At 38.4% G+C, this 13,227-nt stretch overlaps 1 long non-coding RNA gene and 1 pseudogene across 4 annotated transcripts in view; both read left to right on the forward strand.

Annotated features, from left to right (window-relative positions):
* Positions 1-600: 600 nt before the first annotated feature.
* Positions 601-13,227, forward strand: part of LOC143669742 (uncharacterized) — a 266,208-nt gene continuing 253,581 nt past the window's right edge. For all 4 annotated transcript variants that reach the window (XR_013169025.1, XR_013169027.1, XR_013169028.1 and 1 more), the window contains exon 1: positions 601-696. This is a non-coding gene — a long non-coding RNA (uncharacterized LOC143669742). The remainder of the gene's footprint in view (positions 697-13,227) is intronic.
* LOC143670002 (medium-chain specific acyl-CoA dehydrogenase, mitochondrial-like) lies at positions 1,884-7,165 on the forward strand (annotated as a pseudogene).

The raw sequence follows: 13,227 nt of genomic DNA on the forward strand, positions 1-13,227 counted from the left end.
ACTCTCTGAACTTAGAAAGCATCTAGTGAAAGTCACCAAAATCTAAGAATTTCTCTTAAAGCATTTCGAATAATTTTCCAAAGGCATCTTCCCAAATGACAGAATCCAATTCGGAGTTTCAGCAACTTTAATATGACTTCAGGAATCAGCATAATAGTCAAATGAACGCTAACCTAATAAATTTCTTTACTTTTCCTACTTTACTTCCACTGGGGACTCCAGGCCCCGAGCCCAATCAGGGCGCCACTCACCGGAAGTGCGCATGCGTTGGCGGTGGGATTTCGCTCTGGCTTTTCCTTGTTTCCTTTTTTTTTAAAAGGAAGCGGGGGGGGGGGGGGGGGGGCGGGGGGAGCATTAGAGGGTGGCTCTGTGCCAGAGACCTGGGTTCAATTTCCGGAGCCTGCCCATGCGAAAAAAATAATAATAAAACATAAAACCAGAAGCCGAAAACATAGTCTCTGTTCAGGCTCTCTCCCCCCGCGCATGCGTGGTCAGTGACTCCAGCAGGCTCCCACACCTGGCGTGACCCTTGGATAGCACCTCCCCTCGCCCTTTTCCCTGGGAGCCTCAGTGCGCATGTGCCATGCCCCGTGAGGCCAACGGAAATCCCGCGAGGTTTACCAGACGCATAAGGAGACTCCTCTTTGGCCAGTGAGGCCCTCGAAAATTCTGCCAGGAGACTCCTCATCCCTGAAGGTGTGTGGCGTGGTGGCCGCAAATGCGCTCCTTAACCCGGTGCTTGCTCTCCGGAGTAGACAGCGCTGGCTACTTACTGTTTACCCGTGAGTTTTGAGGGGTCTTGATATATTTAAGATATTAATTAGTTCGTTGTCAGAGCTGTGGTTTGCAAGTGTTTTCTCTCATTCTGTGCTTGCCTTTTTACCCTCTTAACAAGGTTTTCCACGAAGCCAAAGGTTATTTTTTTTAATAAGGCCTGATTTATCCATTTTACCTTTTATGGGTCTTGCTTTTGAGGTCAAGTTTAAGGACACTGCCTAGCCGTAGGTTGTGCTTCTTTGTCTGTTCTCTATTCTGTTCCACTGATCTGTGTCTATACCCCCCGCCAGTCCCACTCTGTCTTAATTATTATAGCTTTATGGTAGGCCTTAATGTTGGGTGATTCCTTGACATTAATCGTGTTTTTGAAGACTACGTCAGGTCTTGTTCCTATCCATATAAATTTTAGAATAAACTTGTATATGACTCAAAATTTTTTTCTGGGATTTCGCTAAGAATTACATTAAACTTACCAATCAGTTTGAGAATTGATATTTTCCCTATGTGAAATCCTCCAACCCAAGAAAACGGTATGTCACTCCATCTTATTTGGCCTTATTTGGTTTATGCCATCATCATTTTATGATTTTCATTAATGCCTTAATATTTCATTTTCTTTGAACAACTGTAAATGGCATTGTGTTTTTAATTTGTTTCCACCTATTTATTGTTAATACATGGACATGCGATTGATTCTTTTAATGCAATTTTATTGAGATACGTATTCCCATAACATATAATCATCATACTACCTTGTCAGAAGTCAACTGGGGGCAGGCCAAGGCGGCTCAGTGGCAGAGTTCTTGCCTGCCATGTGGGGTCCTGGCCACTGCACCCTCCGGTTGACTTTCTGTAACACCATCAGCCTGTTTCTCCCAGAGAAGGACAGAGGACTCAGAGGACCAGAAGAAAGTGAACCCTCTTCTGGGACTCCCCCTTGGAATCAGTCAGGCCCCTGGCTGGCATCTAACCCCTCAATACCCCCTTCAAGATTGTGCAAAAGGTGCTGGTGAGGGTCACAGAATTGGGTTTGGAGAAGCTGCACCCACCCCTACACCCACCCCTACACCCACCCCTTACCCCCACTCCCCTCTTCCCTGGTGCCTCCCTGCCCCCCTTTCTTCTACCAAACAGACCATCATTCTCTCACATGGTGCCCTGGCCCAAAGCCCCAGTTTCTGGCCTATGTCCCTCCCCTGGGATGGTACCAGATGGCTTTAGCACCTCTTTTGTTGATGGACAGAGATAGTATCTCGGCTCTGCCTAGTTGTTTGGCATCTGAATACCTGGATCAGAAGCCAGCATGGCAGCAATGTTTAGGTTAAGCTGTGGGATCCTGAGAAGTAGTTCTTGGTTTTACTGGCGATCGCAACATAAAGAAGCTGCCGGACAACGTGAACCAGGAACTCACAGCAAAAGGAATTTCAAGCTACTGCTACTGCTCGTAAATTTGCGGGAGAAGAAATAATCCTTGTTGCTGCAGAATATGATAAAACTGCAACGTACCCTGTTCCCCTGATTAAAAGAGCATGGAAACCTGGTTTGATGAATACACACATTACAGAGAGTTGTGAGGGCCATGGTCTTGGAAATTTTGAATGCTTGTTTAATTACTGAAGAGATAGCTTATGGATATACTGGGGTTCAGACTGCTATTGAAGTAAATTCTTTGGAGCAAGTGCCTGTTGTTATTGCTGGAGATGATCAACAATGAAAGAAGTATTTGGGGAGGATGACAGAGGAGCCAATGATGTGTGCCTTGTGTGTAACAGAACCTATAGCAGGCTTTGATTTTGCTGGTATAAAAGCCAAAGCAGAAAAGAAAGAAGATGAGTATATTATTAGTGGTCAGAAGACTTGGATAAGCAATGAAGGACAAGCTAATTATTATTTTTTATTGGCTTTTTCAATCAGGATCCTGAGGCTCCTGCTAGTAAAGCCTTTACTGAATTTATTGTGGATGCAGATACTCTAGAAATCCAGATTGGAAGAGAGGCATTAAATATGGGCCAATGATGTTCAGATACAAGAGGAATTGTTTTTGAAGATGTGAAAGTGCCTAAAGAAAATGTTTTCATTGGTGAAGGAGCTGGTTTCAAAATTGCAATGGGAGCTTTTGTTAAAACCAGACCTCCAGTAGTAGCTAGTGCTGTTGGACAAAGAATTTTAGATAAAGCTACCAGGTATGCCCTGGAGAAGAAAACTTTTGGAAAGCTGCTTGTAGAGCACCAAGGAATATCTTTCTTGCTGAAATGTCAATGCAAGTTGAACTAGCTAGATTAGGTTACCAGAGAGCAGCTTGGGAAGTCGATGCTGGTCACCGAAATACCTTTTATGCCTCTATTGCAAAGGCATTTGCTGGAGATATTGCAAATCGGTTGGCTACTGATGCTTGTGGTAGTTAGATCAGGTGTCAACTTGGCCAGGTGAAGGTGCCTAGTTCTATTGTTGCAGACATGAGCCAATGGCATGTGAACCTCATCTGTTTCTGATTACATCTGCACCTCGGCTAGGAGGTGTGCCTGCTACAATGAATGATATTTGATTTAATTGGCTGGTGCTTAAATGAGAGAGTTCAATGTAGCACAGCCCTAGCAGCTCAGCATACCTCATTTCAGCACTCGCAGCTTGACCCAGTTCTTTGGAGATGCAGAAAGGAATTACTCCGGGGAATGTTGTTGGAACCCAGAGGCCTGGAGAGAAGACCAGCAGAGATCGCCTTGTGCCTTCCCACGTAAGAAAGAACCTCAGTTGAATCTAAGCTGCTTTTCTTCTGAAGAGCTATACATTAACTAAATAAATCCCCTTTTATTGAAAGCCAATCCCTCTCTGGTGTGTTGCATTCCGGCACCTAGCAAATAGAACAATGCTGTACAGTTTTTCGGAGGCAATGGGTATAATACTGAATATCCTGTGGAAAAACTAATGAGAGATGCCAAAATCTATCAGATTTATGTAGGCAGTGCAAAAATTCAAAGGCTTATTATTGCCGGTGAACACGTTGCAAGTATAAAAATTAAGACTTCTGAAGAAACAAGGTGAATTCTTGAACTAGAACATGACTCATTATTTAAGCTCCAGAAAAGAGAAGAAGCTTTAAGGTTTTTCCTCAGTGAAATTTAAAAATAATTCTGAAAATTATTTAAAGTAGAATTGTCTGCTGAATGCTTATTAATGTATCTGTTTATATTCTTTCCAAAATTTTTTATTACTTCATGCTGATACTGTGTACTTGATGTATTTTACTATAGTGAAAAAAAAAAAGTCGTGCTCTGATTTTGAGCTGCATAAAATACCGGCTCATTTTTTCATTATAGACTGTTGCCTTGGAAAATAAAGATATCAAATAATGTGTAAGAAACAACTTTTGTGAATTTAATATTCTTTTGCAATTTTAAACATCAAATAGTGCTATATTGTTATATTAAATTGCCCAAATAAAAATCTAAATATTTACCAAAAAAAAAAGGCATTTGGCCATATTGGTGATGGTTTATTTCTGAGCTCTCATTTCCATTCCATTGATCTATGCATCTGTCCTTTTGCCAGTATCATGCTGTTTTTTCTTACTGTGGCAATAAAAAATTATAATAATTTTCAAGATCAGGAAGTGTGAATCCTCCAACTTCATTTTTCTCTTTCAAAGTTGCTTTAGCTATTTGGGATGCAGTCTCCTTCAATATAAATTTGATGATTGGCTTTTCCATTACCAGAAAGGAGGTTGTTGGAATTTTGATAGGGATTGAATTAAGTCTATAAATTGCATTGGGTAGGATTGACACTTTAGTGATAATTAGTCTTTAAATCCATGAATACAGAATGTCCTTCCATTTACTTAGGTTTTCTTTGATTTCTCTTGGCAGTGCCTTGTAGTTTTCTGTGTACGAGTCCTTTACATCTTTGGTTAGATTTATTATAGGTATTTAATTCTCTTGGGTGGTACTGTGAATGGAATATTATCCTTGATTACTTCTAATTTTTCATTGCTATTGTGTATAAACCCTACTGATTTGGGAGTGTTGATCTTGTACCTTGCCATGTGCTGAATTCATGTATGGTCTTTAGGAATTTTGTTGTGGAATTTTCAGGATTTTCTGTTGTTAGGATCATGTCATCTGCAACTAGGGAAACCCTTATGTCTTCTTTTCCAGTGTGGATGCCTTTTACTTTTTCTTCTTCCCTAATTACTGTCAAGAACTTCCAGTGCATGTTGAATAACAGTGTTGACAGTAGGCATGCTTGTCTTATTCCCGGTGTTAGATGGAAAGCTTTCCATCTTTCACCATTAAGTACAGTGTTAGCTGTGGGCTGTTCGTATATGCCCTTTACCATGTTGATGAAGTTTGCTTCTATTTCTAATGTCCTAAGGGTTTTTATCAAGAAGTGCTGCTGGATTTTGTCAAATGTCTTTTCTGTGTCAACTGAGATGATTATGTACTTTTTCTCTTCATTTTGTTAATCTGATGTGTTATATTAATTGATTTCCATATACTGAACCAACCTTGCATAACTGGGATAAATCCCACTTGATTGTTGTTCTAGTTTGAAAGCTGCTGGAATGCAATATACTGGAAACAGAACAGCTTTTAAAAAGGGGAATTTATTAAGTTGTAAGTTTACAATTCTAAGGCCATGAAAATGTCCAGATTAAAGCAAGGCTATAAAAATGTCCAATTGAAGGCGTCCGGGGAAAGATATCTTGGTTCGAGAAGGCCGAGGACATTGGAGTTTCTCTCTCAGCTAGAAAGGCACATGTGAGATCTGCTAGCTTTCTCTAGCTTCCCCTGGGCTCTGTCTACTTGGATGGCTCTGATGGCGCTAAAGATTTTTCCAAAATGATTCCCTCTTAAAGGGCTTCAGTAAGCAACCCCACCTTGAATGGGTGGAGATACATCTCCATGGAAACCATCTAGTCAGAAGGAACTACCTACAATTGGGTGGGTCACATTTCCATGGAAACAAGAAAAAAGCTCCCACCCAGAAATATTGATTGAGGATTAAAGAATGTGGCTTTTCTGGGGCCCACAAAGATTCAAACCAGCACAATCGTAATATGTAATTCTTTGAAATGCTATTAGATTCAGTGTGATCATATTTTGTTGAAGAGTTTTGTATCTATATTCATAAGAGATTTCATCTATAGTTTTCTTTTTTATGGTATCTTTATCTGGCTTTGGTGTGAGCGTGATCTTGGCCTCATAGAATGATCTAGGGAGTGTTCTTTCCTTTTCAATATTTTGGAAGACTTGAATCAGAATTGGAGCTAAGTCTTTTTGGAAGGTTTGGCATGATTCATCTGTGAAGCCATCTGTCCTAGGCTTTTCTTTGTTGGGAGAGTTTGATGAGTGATACAGTCTCTTCACTAGTGCTTAGATTTTGCAATCTTCTGTTTCTTCTTGAGTCAATGCAGGTGGTTTGTATGGTACTTAGACTATGTCCATATCAAATGCCTGAAGTGTACAGTGATAGTGACTAAATGTACAAATTAAAAAACGCTTATTGCATAAGGAAGAATGAAGGAATGTTAATATTGCAGGGTGTTGAAAATAGATGGTCGTTCATATTTTAAAACTTCAACTTCTGTGTGAAACTAAAGCAAAAAATGTTTATTTGGTCCAAAATTTGTATTTATGTTTTGACTAATGCATTTCCTAATATAACTTATATGGACAGGTTAGTTGAACACTGTACGTACATGGAACCTTGAATAGGGCATGAGATTTTGTAGGTTTGTCCAGTATGATGCCCTGATAAATCCCAGAGTGATTTGAACAGTGAATAAAGAAGTAATTGCAAAGTCCCCTTGGGGGAATGATGAGAAAGGGGGAAAATACAGTCTCCCTATTTGGAGAATTCCTGTTATTCTCACAAGCGGTGGGGACAACCAAATCAATAGGTTGAACCCTCAATCTAGGGGTTTGTTTGTATGAAACTTACCTCTGCAAAGGATGGGCTAAGCCTACTTAAAATTAGGCCTAAGAGAGAACCTCTCTTGTTGCTCAGTTGTGGCCTGTCTCTCTCAACCAATGTAGCAAGCAAACACACTGCCCTCCCCCTCTCTACATGGGACATGACTCCCAGGTGTGTAAAGCTCCCTGGCAACATGGGACAAAAATCCTAGAATGAGCTGGGGCTCAGCATGAAGGGATGGAAAAAATCTTCTCAATCAAAAGAGGGAAGAGGGAAATGAGACAAAATAAAGTGTCAGTGGCTGTCATCATAGAATATGCATTTTATGATTTCAATATTTTTGAATTTGTTGAGATTTGTTCTGTGGCCTAACATATGGTCTATCCTGGAGAATGATCCATGTGCACTTGAGAAGAATGTGTATTCTGTTTTTGTTGGGTGAAGTTTTCCATATATGTCTGTTAAGTCTAGTTGGTTTAGAGTGTTATTCAAATCTTGGATTTCCTTACTGATTTTTTGACTTAATGTTCTATCCATTATTGAAAGTGATATATTAAAGCCTTCTATTATTAATGCAGAACAATCCGATTTTCTCTTCAGATTTGTCAATATTTGCTTCATGTATTTTGGAACTCTGCTATAGTTGCATATGTGCTTGTAATTTTTACATCTTATTGAATTTTCCCCTTTATCAGTATATAATGACCATTGATGTCCCTCATAACTGCTTTTTTCTTAAAGCCTATTTTATCTTACTCATTTGGGTACTACTTGCACCCAGACTTGTATTACAAACTTGAGTACAATGCTGGCTATTGGTTTTTCATATATTCCCAATATCATATTGGGGTACTTACCTTTGATTCCTATCTTTTGGAGTGTTTTTATCAGAAAAGGATACTGAATTTTGTTGAATGCTTTTTCAGCATCGATTGAGATGATCCTCTGATTTTTCCCTTTTGATTTCTTAATGTGCTGTATTGCATCAATTGAATTTCTTTGTTGAACCATCTTTGTATTCCTGGTATAAACCCCACTTGGTCATGGTATAATTTTTTTAATGTGCTATTGGATTTGATTTCACAATATTTTATTGAGAATTTTTGCATCTATGTTCATTAGGAAGATTGGTCTGTAGCTTTCCTTTCCTATAGCGTCTTTACCTGGTTTTGGTATTAAAATGATATTAGCTTCATAAAATATGTTAGAGTCACTTTTTCCTCAATTTTTTGGAAAAGTTTGAGCAGGATTGGTATTAGTTCTTTCTGGAATGTTTGCTAAAATTCCCCTGTGAAGCCATCTGGCCCTGAACTTTTTTTGTAGGAAGATTTTATGACTGATTGAATCTCTTTACTTGTGATTGGTTTGTTGAGATCTTCTCTTTTTTCCTGAGTCAGTGTAGCTTGTTTGTGTGTCTCCAGGAATTTGTTCATTTTATCTAAGTTGTCCAGTTTGTTGGCGTATAGTTGTTCATAGCATCCTCTTATGATTACTTTTATTTCTTCAGGGTCTGTGGTAATACACCCCTTCTCATTTCTGATTTTGTTTATTTGCATTTTCCCTCTTTTTTCTTTGTCAGTCTTTCTAGTGGCCTATCAATTTTATTGATTTTCTCAAAGAACCAACTTTTGGTTTTATTGATTCATTCTGTTGTTCTCCCATTCATTTATCTCTACTTTAATCTTTGTTATTTCTCTTCTCCTATTTGCTTTGGGGTTGGTTTACTGTTCTTTCTCAAGTTCTTCCAGGTTTGCTGTTACGTCCTTGACTTCTGATCTTTCTTATGTTTTAATATAGGCATTTAAGTCAAATTTTCCTCTCAGCACAGCCTTTGCTGCATCCCATAAGTTCTGATAAGTTGTATTTTCATTTCCATTCATTGCTAGAGAGTTAATGATTTCTCTAACAATTTCTTCTTTGACCAACTGGTTGTTTAAGAGTGCTATTTTATCTCCATATGTTTGTGAATGCTCTTGTTTATGGTGGTTATTGAGATCCAGTTATTGTGATCAGAGAAAGTGTTTTGAATAATTTCAGTATTTTACAATTTATAAAGACCTGTTTTGTGTCCCAACATTTGATCTATCCTGGAGAATGTTCCATGAGTACTAGAGAAGACTGTATAGCCTTCTGCTTTGGGGTGTAATGACTTATATATATGTCTGTCAGGTCTAATTCATTTATCAAGTCGTTTAACTTCTTTATTTCCTTATTGATCTTCCGTCTGGTTGTTGTATCTATAGAGCAGAGTGGTGTATTGAGATCTACTATTATTGATGAAACATCTATTGCTCCTTTCAGTTTTGCCAATGTCTGTCTCATGTATTTTGGAGCTCCTTGATTGAGTGCATAAATGTTTATGATTGTTTTATCTTCTTGGTGAATTGACCCTTCAATTATTATATAATGTCCTTTGTTGTCTTGCATGATGTCTTTACATTTAAAGTCTATTTTGTCTGATAATAATATAGCTACTCTTGCTTTCTTTTGGTTACAACTTGTGTGGGAACTTTTTCCCATCCTTTCCCTTTCAATCTACTTGTATCTTTGTGTCTAAGATGAGTCTCTATAAGCAGCATATAGCTGGATTATGCTTCTTAATCCATTCTGCCAATCTGTATCTTTTAATTGGTAAATTTAGTCTGTTAACTTTCAAAGTTATTACTGAAAAGGCGTTTCTTGATTCCACCATTTATCCTTTTTATTTTTCAGATCTATATATTCTTTTCCCTCTTTCTCTTTGTGTTCTTTAAATTACTCTTAGTGGTACTCTTCAGTTCTGGGCCCTCTTCCAGATCTCCCTCTCCTTTCTTTTATTTTCAGGTGTCAGAACTCCTTTTAGTGTTTTTTTTTTTTAATTTTTTTTTTATTAACGGAAAGAAAGAAAAAAAAGAAATTAACACAACATTTAGAAATCATACCGTTCTACATATGCACTCAGTAATTCTTAACATCATCATATAGATGCATGATCATCGTTTCTTAGTACATTTGCATCGGTTTAGAGGAACTGGCAACACAACAGAAAAAGATATAAAATGTTAATATAGAGAAAAGAAATAAAAGTAGTAATAATAGTAAAAAACAACAACAACAAAAAAAACCCTATAGCTCAGATGCAGCTTCATTCAGTGTTTTAACATGATTACTTTACAATTAGGTATTATTGTGCTGTCCATTTTTGAGTTTTTGTATCTAGTCCTGTTGCACAGTCTGTATCCCTTCCGCTCCAATTACCCATTATCTTACCCTGTTTCTAACTCCTGCTGGACTCTGTTACCAATGACATATTTCAAGTTTATTCTCGAATGTCCGTTCACATCAGTGGGACCATACAGTATTTGTCCTTTAGTTTTTGGCTGGATTCACTCAGCATAATATTCTCTAGGTCCATCCATGTTATTACATGCTTCATAAGTTTATCTTGTCTTAAAGCTGCATAATATTCCATCGTATGTATATACCACAGTTTATTTAGCCATTCTTCTGTTGATGGACATTTTGGCTGTCTCCATCTCTTTGCAATTGTAAATAATGCTGCTATAAACATTGGTGTGCAAATGTCCGTTTGTGTCTTTGCCCTTAAGTCCTTTGAGTGGATACCTAGCAATGGTATTGCTGGGTCATATGGCAATTCTATATTCGGCTTTTTGAGGAACCGCCAAACTGCCTTCCACAGTGGTTGCACCATTTGACATTCCCACCAACAGTGGATAAGTGTGCCTCTTTCTCCGCATCCTCTCCAGCACTTGTCATTTTCTGTTTTGTTGATAATGGCCATTCTGGTGGGTGTGAGATGATATCTCATTGTGGTTTTGATTTGCATTTCTCTAATGGCCAGGGACATTGAGCATCTCTTCATGTGCCTTTCGGCCATTTGTATTTCCTCTTCTGGTAGGTGTCTGTTCAAGTCTTTTTCCCATTTTGTAATTGGGTTGGCTGTCTTTTTGTTGTTGAGTTGAACAATCTCTTTATATATTCTGGATACTAGACCTTTATCTGATATGTCATTTCCAAATATTATCTCCCATTGTGTAGGCTGTCTTTCTACTTTCTTGATGAAGTTCTTTGATGCACAAAAGTGTTTAATTTTGAGGAGCTCCCATTTCTTTCTTTCTTTCTTCAGTGCTCTTGCTTTAGGTTTAAGGTCCATAAAACCACCTCCAGTTGTAAGATTCATAAGATATCTCCCTACATTTTCCTCTAACTGTTTTATAGTCTTAGACCTAATGTTTAGATCTTTGATCCATTTTGAGTTAACTTTTGTATAAGGTGTGAGATGCGGGTCTTCTTTCATTCTTTTACATATGGATATCCAGTTCTCTAGGCACCATTTATTGAAGAGACTGTTCTGTCCCAGGTGAGTTGGCTTGACTGCCTTATCAAAGATCAAATGTCCATAGATGAGAGGGTCTATATCTGAGCACTCTATTCGATTCCATTGGTCGATATATCTATCTTTATGCCAATACCATGCTGTTTTGACCACTGTGGCTTCATAATATTCCTTAAAGTCCGGCATCGCGAGACCTCCAGCTTCGTTTTTTTTCCTCAAGATGTTTTTAGCAATTCGGGCAACCTGCCCTTCCAGATAAATTTGCTTATTGGTTTTTCTATTTCTGAAAAATAAGTTGTTGGGATTTTGATTGGTATTGCATTGAATCTGTAGATCAGTTTAGGTAGGATTGACATCTTAATTATATTTGGTCTTCCAATCCATGAACACGGTATGCCCTTCCATCTATTTAGGTCTTCTGTGATTTCTTTTAGCAGTTTTTTGTAGTTTTCTTTATATAGGTTTTTTGTCTGTTTGGTTAAATTTATTCCTAGGTATTTTATTCTTTTAGTTGCGATTGTAAATGGGATTCGTTTCTTGATTTCCCCCTCAGCTTGTTCATTACTAGTGTATAGAAAAGCTACAGATTTTTGAATGTTGATCCTTTTAGTGTTTTTTTGAAGGGCCAGTCTCTTGTTGACAAATTCTTTGAGGACTTCTTTGCCTGTGAAAACTTTAATCTCTCCCTCAGTTTTGCTAAGGACAATTTGGTTGGGTACAGAATTCTTGGCTGGAAATCTTTTGCTCAGGATCTTGAATTTATCATAGCTTGCCTTCTCGCCTCCAGGGTGCTAGTTGAGTAGTCTAAAGTCAGTCTTATTTGATTTCCCTTGTATGTGGTAGATTATTTTTCTCTTGCTGATTTCAGGATTTTCTGCTTCTCCTCAGCATTTGGCAGACTGATTAGTTTGTGCCTTGGGGAAAGCCTAGTTGGATTTATTCTGTTTGGAGTTCTTTGGGCTTCTTTGACTTGTATATTTATGTCCTTTATGAGGGTTGGGAAGTTTTCCCCCATTGCATCTTCAGCTACTCTTCCTAGCCCTTTTTTCCTCTCTTCTCCTTCTGGGGCACTAGTGATTCTTACATTTATGTACTTTGTTTTGTCTGTCATTTCCCTGAGTTCCCATTCAAATTTTTCCATCATTTTGCCATTGCTGTTTTGAATCTTCAAAGTCAGTTATACTGTCCTCTGTATCACTTATTCTTTCTTCTATCTCTTCAGATCTGGTGTTGTATGCCTCTGCTATATTTTTATTTGGTCAATGGAGTCTTTAATCTCTGTGATTTCCACTGTTTTTCTCTTTATTCTTTCAAATTCCTCTTTGTGCTCTTCTACTGCTTGATCTCCATGGCATTTGCAATCTCACTTATTTTATTAAGTAGAGTTGTATGAACATCTTTGATTAGTTGTTCTAATGTTTGTGTCTCTTCTTGTGTTTTTAATTTGGTCATTAGCAAGTCTATATTTGTCTACATTGTGATATGCTTAATGATCTTCTGCTGTCTTCATGACATGTAAATATCTTGATTGATTTACTTTGGGCATTGATTTCTTTCTGTAGTCTAAGGCCTTGAGTTTGCAGGATGGTTTTACAGCAGGGAACAGGGCATGGGGTGGGGCACTCAGTACGGTTATTTGTTTTAGGACAGGTATGGGCACAGGTTGGGGATGTTACACTGATGTTTGTGAACGTGGGAGCCCAGTGGCCAGGTTGGATTTAGCTGTGCAGTTGCCCCAGTCTGGGTAATGTAACCCTGGTGTGCACTGTTCTAAGGCTTGGGGCCTTTTGTGCACATGCACAGAGCTGTGGTAGCAGGTTGGCATTACGCCTTCATGGATTGGGGTCAGGTGTGACCCAGCTGCACGTGTGCAGTTCTAGGTCTGCTTTGAAGTGTGATTCCCAGAGCTGAATGACGTGTGTTCTAGTTTGTTAGCTGCCTGAATGCAATATACCATAAACAGAATGGCTTTTAAAAAGGGGAATTTAATGAGTTGCTAGTTTACATTTGTAGGGCCGACAAAATGTCCCAGTTAAAACAATTCTATAGGAATGTCCAATCAAATGCATCCATCCAGGGAAAGATACCTTGTTCAATAAGACTGATGAAGTTCAGGGTTTCTCTCTTATGTGAGAAGGCACATGGCAAACACATTCACAGTTCCTCTCTCATCTGGAAGGGTACATTGTGATCACAGCATCATC

Source organism: Tamandua tetradactyla, chromosome 26, assembly GCF_023851605.1.
Source record: "Tamandua tetradactyla isolate mTamTet1 chromosome 26, mTamTet1.pri, whole genome shotgun sequence".
Lineage (NCBI taxonomy): Eukaryota > Metazoa > Chordata > Mammalia > Pilosa > Myrmecophagidae > Tamandua > Tamandua tetradactyla.